At 29.1% G+C, this 9,108-nt stretch overlaps 1 long non-coding RNA gene across 3 annotated transcripts; it reads right to left on the reverse strand.

Moving 5' to 3' along the window:
* Window positions 1–933: 933 nt before the first annotated feature.
* Window positions 934–4,269, reverse strand: LOC149057587 (uncharacterized). Of its 3 annotated transcripts, none has more exons than XR_016191047.1 (4): window positions 4,098–4,269; window positions 3,888–4,031; window positions 1,999–3,150; window positions 934–1,288 (listed from the first exon to the last, which is right to left on the reverse strand). It is a non-coding gene; the product is annotated as an uncharacterized LOC149057587 (long non-coding RNA). The 3 variants fall into 3 exon arrangements; XR_016191049.1 differs by having other exon boundaries at window positions 1,999–2,262; window positions 3,092–3,150; window positions 3,888–4,269; XR_016191048.1 differs by having other exon boundaries at window positions 1,999–2,417; window positions 3,092–3,150; window positions 3,888–4,269.
* Between the last annotated feature and the right edge of the window lie 4,839 nt (window positions 4,270–9,108).

Genomic DNA, 9,108 nt, shown 5'->3' on the forward strand with positions numbered 1-9,108 from the left:
TTCAAATATATATAAAAGAGTAATAATAATTTTTATTTTTATTTATTATTTTTAATTTATTTTACTAGGTAAGGTGTTCAATCAATGTGTATAAACCCGTATTCTATATTATTTGATTTTATCATAGTTAATAGTAGGAATGTATAGACCAATGATTCAATGTAGACAAAGAAAAAAAATGATCGAATCCTTAAATTCATTATACGAACAGGCACAGTGTGTGAGTAAATAAGAGCTCAGTATGTACGGTGGGATATGCGTAATCCCACATATTGTAACTCCTGAGTTTCATAACTAAATTTTTTTTTTTTTTTTTTGATAATTGTTTTAAACATATTTTTAAACATATATATAAAAAAAAAAAATTAAATACACGTGCAACTAATGTCTAAAAAACATACAAAAACCTGTGCATGAAAGAGTTAATGGAACTAAAACAATACACATTATAACATTACGATAATAAAAAATTGCATTTTATAAGGTTCTATAAGTCTTTATTATATTACACGGATGTATTACAGGTAGACATAAATATTGCCTCAATAGACACCAATATTAAACGCTTTATTCTATGACAAGATATATAGTCTGCCATCTAGCGATGAAGTTTTGGGTTTATCTTAGAGATCATTACAATTTATTGTAAAATGTGCTTATAGTATATTACTACAATCGCGAGTAAACTATGAAAAAATATTTCAAAATTGAATACAGTAATCTAATAGTGTATACACATCGTTGCACTCAGTATTATAGAATTATTACAACTTCAATTTAAACACGGCGTTATAGATAGACGATTCAGATACACTGCATTTGAAATTGTATCAATGCACGTTACAATCAAAATATCGGTCTTAAAAATGACGAGACGAGTTTTTTAAATTAATAAAATAGTTAAAAAAATCAATTAAAAAAATTCGTTGATCATTATTAATTAATATTATTTATAATATGATTGTACACAATTTTATGAGTTTGCATAGTTTGATGGGTTTTAGTGACAATATACTGTAAGCATAAATAATAATGAATAGGTTTATATTTGATTGATTTAGTAATACATTAATTAAACCCTTGTTTTCTTCATAAAAAGAAAAACTGTTAATGTGAGGATCACATTTTTAATAATGATCCATCATCTATGTGTGATTATAATTTTTTGAATATTCATTTTTGACATGTGACATAACGACTTTCAACTAGCGAGATATGTGTCATGTGTGTGTGGGTGATCCGTCATCTGTATTAATATAATAAGTCCAGCAAACAGCAATATTATATTCTGTAACGAATAAAACATTTTAAGATTCTGATAGTGGAATGTTAAATAGGTTATATTTTATTGATTAAAATTAATTAGACAATTACTTTAATTATCCATGATATAACGGCATAATATACGATTATGTATACACCGAATATTTTTTAGAAGAACAAATGAACCAGCGTTTTAGAAATTATTGTTGTATTCGAAAATTATAATATAGAATTAATAAAAAAATATTGATCACTGTTAAAAAAGATTCAAATTTATGCTGAAAATACTATAAATATATATAACTGATTTTGGTTGGTTTTGTAATCATAAAATTTTATTCTAATTACATAGAAAATAAGTAATTTAATAGATCCAGAAAAGAGAGTGGGTATTTATATTATATCATACACGTTTATAAATAGTATTGTTTTGGCTCAGCATCACAGTATGAATGAAATTTTGCGAATATTATAAACTTGTAAATAATATAGCCACTGTGGTAGTAAACTCATATTTTGGTATTTCTTTAAAAAATTAATTATTTATTTATTATTTAAAATTGGATATTAACGGTTCAACAGATACCAAAAGGCAAAAATTTGCATAAAATTAAAACAATAAACGATAACTAATGTCTAATGTATATGTATAACAATTTTAGCAGTGACCAATTAAAAATTAAAATATTGACTCATATTTTCGTTTGCATGCAAATTTAAAATTTACAAAAATACCAATGCGGGTGATCAATATGCAACAGTCATATTATACTATCCATCAACATGATTATTTCAGATTGTATCCATTTGTCAAAAGTTGCCACAAATCCACTTGGCAAACGTTTCAAGCCATCTTTCAAAGAACAAAACCTTGATGCCACACTAAGGATATACACGCATGCTCCATTCACAATAACCATGTCTACCATGTTAGGATTCATAAACAAATGAAACGTGATTGGTGGAATATCATTAATTCTTGGCTGCATAAAATACCACCTAGAAATGTGGTAAATAACAACGTATTAGACTAATACGGTCAAAGTTATATTCCATTTCATCTATTTGTTTGATGAACGTGAATGAACCGATAGCGTAGTTGGTCGGAGAAGCATTAGTTGTTTTCTGTCAAACGCTATTATTTAGTTAATAACCTAAAAAAAAATACAATAATATTTCATGATGTTATTTGAGAAATAAACTAAGTATTCGGTACCTGGTTTTAATAAAGGATTAATTTTAATTAAAATTCTAGAACAAACAAATACTTTACATGGATATTAAGAAGACACTACACAAAGAATTTTTTTTTCCCAAGCGTAACGCGTAACACTGCAAATTTACTCTCAGCAGAATACACCGTAAGTTTAAAAATTTGAATGAATCTAAACTTTTTGGCTTTTATGAAACATAATGGTAAAAACATTATCTGTGTATGTATGAGGAATTTTTACGATAGTTCAATTTTTTAGCAAGTTTTGTGTACATAATATTATTATAGCGTATGTTACAAAATAGTCATAAGTCATAACTCACTTGAAGAATGAATTATCGTGAAAAGCCAACATAAAAATACAGACATTATTCTTACCATCGAGTTTCATAATAAGTCGACTAACTTTAGTTTTTAACTGACGTAGTTAAACGCGATCTGCTAAGCGTAAATCGAAGACAGATAGAGACAACAAATCTATGTCATATACGTATTTTAAATATATTTATCCAGTCACGCTATGGTCTTTATATGTCCTATCTAGTATCTAGGTACTATAAGTCAATAAAATCGAATTTTTAATACATTTTATGACAACCATTTTTGGCAACTTACTTTACGATCAAGAGGTCTCTGATACTCACGCGATGATGATGATAATGATCAACCAGTACCTATAACAAGTATAATATTTTCGGATGAAAAAAGCCTTTCTCATTTATAGAGTACGGATTAGCATCAAGAGCGTGCGCATGAATTTCAGACAAGAATGATATGTTGAGTCGTTTTTGTTTCAAGTTTGTAAACCTACTTCAAATGTATATATGAACAATACAATATTCTTACAATTTTTAACCTTATTAATATATTTAATGATTTTCATTTGAAAAATGGTCATCATTTTTATTGTAAATACGTTATGTCAATAATGACAGTTATTTCATAATGTTGTTATTTTTCCAACAATGATATATTATGCCCAATAATACGCGTATTTACGAATCCTATCAATTGTATTAATCATTTGTTTTATTGATAACTTTTACCATTGATGAGATAACCGGAACAAAAACCGTATACTATTTGTTTAACTATATTTACTTATTCTAACATTGTTTGTTGTCACATATTAATTCAAGCAGTTATCGTGTCAATACCTTCTATTTTATCTTTTGTTAGTTTATGCTATTGTTCAATATAGTAACAAGAGGTAATAATTATATAAAATTGAGACTATATTTCTCTTTTAAAAAATATTGATACTTAAATCCTGGTCGACACCTTGGTAAAAGGTAGACACTTAAATATTGACAGTTATATTGCCAGTTATTTTTTTCCTTGATACAAATAGCAATATTTACAAACATACTGTAAACATCATAACAACAAATTTATCTTGTTAAATACTTACGTCTACTTGTTGATGGCTTGGAACAATCTGCCAATCTGTTTAATTTTGTCGTAACCAGACGTTATTTGTCACAAATTGTACATTATTTATAGGAAACGTGTTTCGCAGTTTACCAAAACACAAAACAATTTACAATTCTGGTTGCTGCAAATTATATGAACATGTTACGACATTGGAAAAATGAAGAAATATTTATCAACCTTTAATTACCAACACATTTGAGGCTATCCTCAGTAGCTAGATGGGCCATCTAATCATGTTATATATATATATATATATATAATCATTGATCACTTATTGAAACTGTATTTTTCTTTTGGTCAATAAATATTATTATTATTATTATTTTGCACTTAAAAAGTTGCTTTGTGTTGCTCTAGTGTGAAAGAAGTCTATGTATTAATTTAAGGTTTTTATAATAAATTCACAGTATAATAAACATATTTTATGTATATATATATATATATATATATCATAATATATGGGCTATGGTTATATGGTATATAAACCATAATTAATATATTTGATATTCAAATGCATGCTTGAGAAGTTTGGACATGCAATTTAAATTTTGTTTTCATTCCTTTGGAATGTTTCTGACCAATTTTCTTGTTATTACAATATATATTTAGAATCTGAAACTACTTATAATTGTACAATATACACATTTGATAGGTAAATTTATATACAATATAATATTCATAAGAACATGAATAAACGAGAGAAGAAGTCATAATATTAGCACATCTGAAATATTTATGACATATTTTTGTGATATAAATAGTTTATACTTTTTAGAATTATATATAATATATATGTATAGTATATTATATATACAATATGTGTAGCGTGTCTTGGGAAATATATTTTTATATCTAGTCTTCGTGTGAAATTTTAAGGGATAGTCAAGGAAGATAATTCGGAGATAAGTAGTTTTTGATTGTGAATTTGAGTGGTTTGTCTGTTTGTATATAAATTAATTCGATTAATTTATAGGTTTAAGAGTGTTTGAACCTTGTATTTGTATCTTAAATTAAAGTAAAAATAAAATGAATTTTATAGTCAGTTATTTTAAATTATTGCTAGTTATCAATTCGTATTCAGAAGTATTATTTTCTTGTTAGTTACTTTATTCGTAGTATAAAGGGCAGTACCGTGAAGAGGGAGACCAAACTCAGTTTCTGATAACGTCCTGAAATGAATCGCACGATTAAACGGACACAGGCTGCGCTGCAGTCGTTAGTGTTGCTACTGTAATTCATGATGGGTAGGAATTATTTATGTTTTTGAAATATATATGCATTATTTATGTGTATGAAGTTATCCGCTCCACTTCACTACAAAACTTCCAATATATTTATATTGAAGAGAAGGGACTAACTTCACACACGCCATTATTTTGAATCATGACCTTTTTTAAGTTGTATAATAGCTCGTCGCTTGTATACTATTATGAACAAAAATCTACTGTAGCCTGTACGGTACCGTAATTATGAATCAATACGCGCTGTTTTTCCCCAAAAAAACCATCATAAATTTGTTTTTTTATTATATGCCAGTATGCCACATTTCAAAGAAGATGTATAATATACTATATAATATAACTATTAAGTGTTATTTAAAAATTAAAAATAGTTCATCGTTTCATTGTTAAACACTAATACATTACCTACAGTCCTCAATAGAGTATACTGTATTAAGTAAAACTTGGTAATATTGGTATATTATTTATCGACTCAAAACATAAAATCATTCATACGATTTTTTATATATAAATTATTGGTTTATATTTAATTAATGATGATAATAGTTGAAAAATTACAAAAACAACACATAAACAATATCGAAATCGATTGGCGTGTTTAACTGGTCCGACACTAACCACGCATATTAATATTATTATACCTTCATCTGAACGAATAACTACTATATCGTATGAAATATAATTTAGATGCTATGAATGCTTCACTCGTTTTCTTTTGTTATTGATTGGAAGTTAAACGGTTTCAAGGTATAAGACCGAAATATCGGACTGTACAAATGGCGAAGATTTCCTTTCTAATAGGCCAATATGTTATACATTTTTTTAGTGGCGAAATTTTGTTGCCCTAGAAGGCTAAATATATGCTTAGTATACTTAGTCTCGTTTAAGTTGTAAATTGTAATGTTATCTTTCTGCGATGTACCTTACTACGATTTATATTATGATATTATTTGCATACAATTATAATAGCTACATTTGAATTATTAAATCGTTTTTCTATGACCCACAAGGTCACAACGACATATAGACTCTTTTGGTGTTTAAAATGTCTTGTAAGAATAAATAGATTATTAATGAGTAAAAATAAATTAAATTAAATAACACGTTATCATATTACTAATTACTATAGAGGTTAAAAAATTGATAATTTCATGATTTTTTTGAAAGTTTTGGGGCGACGATGAAGTCGATTATTGTTTTGATAGAATCGGGATGAGAGTAGTCTAGAGCTGATAATATTTGTTCCGAGAGATGCTTTCATAAGTGCATTATTCAGTCATTGCACAATATTATAATATGTTTTATGTGTAGTTGGGCGAAATCCTCATAAACGGCACACTGCAAACTTGCAAGTCATTTTATATTCATTTAGAAACTGTGCAGTGTAACTGTGTAAGTTTGATATAACTCGAGTATTAACCAGATTAACAAGGTTATGTTTCTACTTCGAGTTTGTTTCCGAATTGTTTGAAAGCAAACCGAGACTCGTTGATGTGTGAACCGTAAAGCATAATATTAACCTCAGTGCGATAATAATTTGCAGCTGCCGTCTATAGATTAGCGCGGCAGGTATTTACAGAGCGTAAGTTTAAATAATATACTTGCATATAAGTCATCATCGTACTTACGGACGAGTAACATATTAATATTATCTACCGCGTTGTTTATGAGATTGTAGAAAAGACTGCCATAAAATAATAATAATAATAATAAAAATAGTAATAGTAATACCGTAAGACCGTGAGTGTTGCACGTTAATTGGGGCATAGCCGTTTTCGACCAAAAACGTACCCTTCCCTTTTCGGCCGATTCACTTTTCGGCCAAATTTAAAAAAAGACTGATTCCCTTTTCGACCAAAAACAAAATTTTTTGTAAAATTATGGCAGTTATATAATTATGTAATAGTGACAAATTATTAAAAGTATAAGTTGGTACTGAATAGTACCAAGAAATTTGAATTCGATTTGAAAACCCTTCAAAATTGAAATAAATGAAATAATAGGGATAATTTTTAGTGTGTGTGTAAAATTAATATCGTTTTGTAAATAATTTTGTCGCGAATTGTATTTTTACGAGTATTGTTATTTTACAACATTTTATGCAACTTATAAAAAACTATATTATATACCTAGCAGCAATTATTTTATTTTTTTTACATATATTATATTATACATTTTTGTTTTAGCCGAAAAGGGAATCAGTCTTTTTTTAATTTGGTCGAAAAGTGAATCGGCCGAAAAGGGAAGGGTACTTTTTTGGCCGAAAACGGTCTCACCCGTTAATTGTTCGAGTTGGTCTTTAGCCCACGTGATGAACCTGAGAAACTCCAATATTGACATAATATCGTCGCCGAGCACTTTTAATGCTTCTGCTCGCAACCTTGGCCAAACAACAGTAACACGGCCATTTAATTCTACACACTCGACTGTACGTGGCGTACACAATACAGTACAATAGCCATGTATACAATAATAATAATAATATAACGCGTACCGTATAGTGTTTAAACAGCTGTCAATGTTTGCTCGGCGTACGCCACTCCACTCGAACAGCCGTCGGGTATCTGTGTGCGGGGTAGTACCTACCCGTATCATATTGTGTATGATAATATTATTACTATTATTATTACACACTGTACGGGGTGTGCCAACGTTCGTAGTGCCGACGACCGATTTAATAAATCGCGTACAATAGGTATGATAATATTGTTATTAATTTATTATGATGGGAGATCCACGTGATCTGGCCGCTCACCATGTTAATATACAATAGTGGGACATAGGTAGTATAATCTATTATAGTAACTTCGTCGTTCGGAAAAGGACTGCGGTCATTATCACACTGTTCACACTGCTACAGCTACAACATTACAATTATCTTAACGAATTATTATATTATAGGTACTAATTATTATTATAATACGCGAGTACTCATAGTTGGGATAAACGTCTCGTTTTAAACTGAAAAACGGTGGCGGTGGGTTTACGGTATACCCATAGGCGCACATAGGGGGGTGCTTGGGGGTGCTTAGCACTCCCAGGTTTAAAATTAGCACCGCATAAACTATTTAAAATATTTATTACATAGTCATATCTTTTGAAATATTATTATATAAATCTGTTTATGTATATCAGGATATTTTGAAAATATCAACAGTTAGTTTATCAGCAGAAATGATGGTTTTAATGAATAGTCTACCAGCCAGCTTTATATATGAAGGCATGAAAAATCAATGTTATAAAAGTTCGTTTCCAAATGTCTGTAAGCTATTGGGAATAACAATTCCAATTTTTTCGTCAACGTGTGAACGCTCCTTCTCAGCTATGCGTAGATTGAAAAACTGGTTACGCACCAATATAGGCCAAGAAAGATAGAAAGATTTACCAAGCTATCTACGCTTAGCATTGAGAGAGATTTTACCAATAAAATAGAGGGGGAAATTATAATGCAAACATTTGCAATATCAAACAGAAGATTAAATTTTGTCTAACATTAATAATTAATGATTACATGTTATTATAACTTTTAATATAATTACAAAATATTTATTTTTATTTTTAATAAAATTTATAATTATTGCAATGCAATTATTATAGTATTAGGGTGGTGTAGTGGAGGGCTTCGCTCCCCACGGGTCTGTGTACTATAAATTATTTCAGCACCCCCTAAATTCACACCCTATGTGCGCCTATGGGTATACCAGTGGCATACTAACGGGGAAGATACCCTAATTCAGGTCTAAGCACGCCACCGTGGTATACCCCTATCATGACTCCGTGATATACGTTTACTACTGCAACAGTTCTTACGGTGATCTGAATAAAAACGAATTATAACTCATAATCGTATAGGTTAGGACCTATACTTCGGACCGCCGCCGAAGTCCGACTGTCCGAGTACGTAAAATATAATAAATAATAATAAAACGTAATATCATAATAATACAATAATCCATA

The sequence above is a fragment of the Diuraphis noxia genome, unplaced genomic scaffold, assembly GCF_037042655.1.
Source record: "Diuraphis noxia isolate RWA-SAM2 unplaced genomic scaffold, SU_Dnox_SAM2 contig0003, whole genome shotgun sequence".
Taxonomy (NCBI): domain Eukaryota; kingdom Metazoa; phylum Arthropoda; class Insecta; order Hemiptera; family Aphididae; genus Diuraphis; species Diuraphis noxia.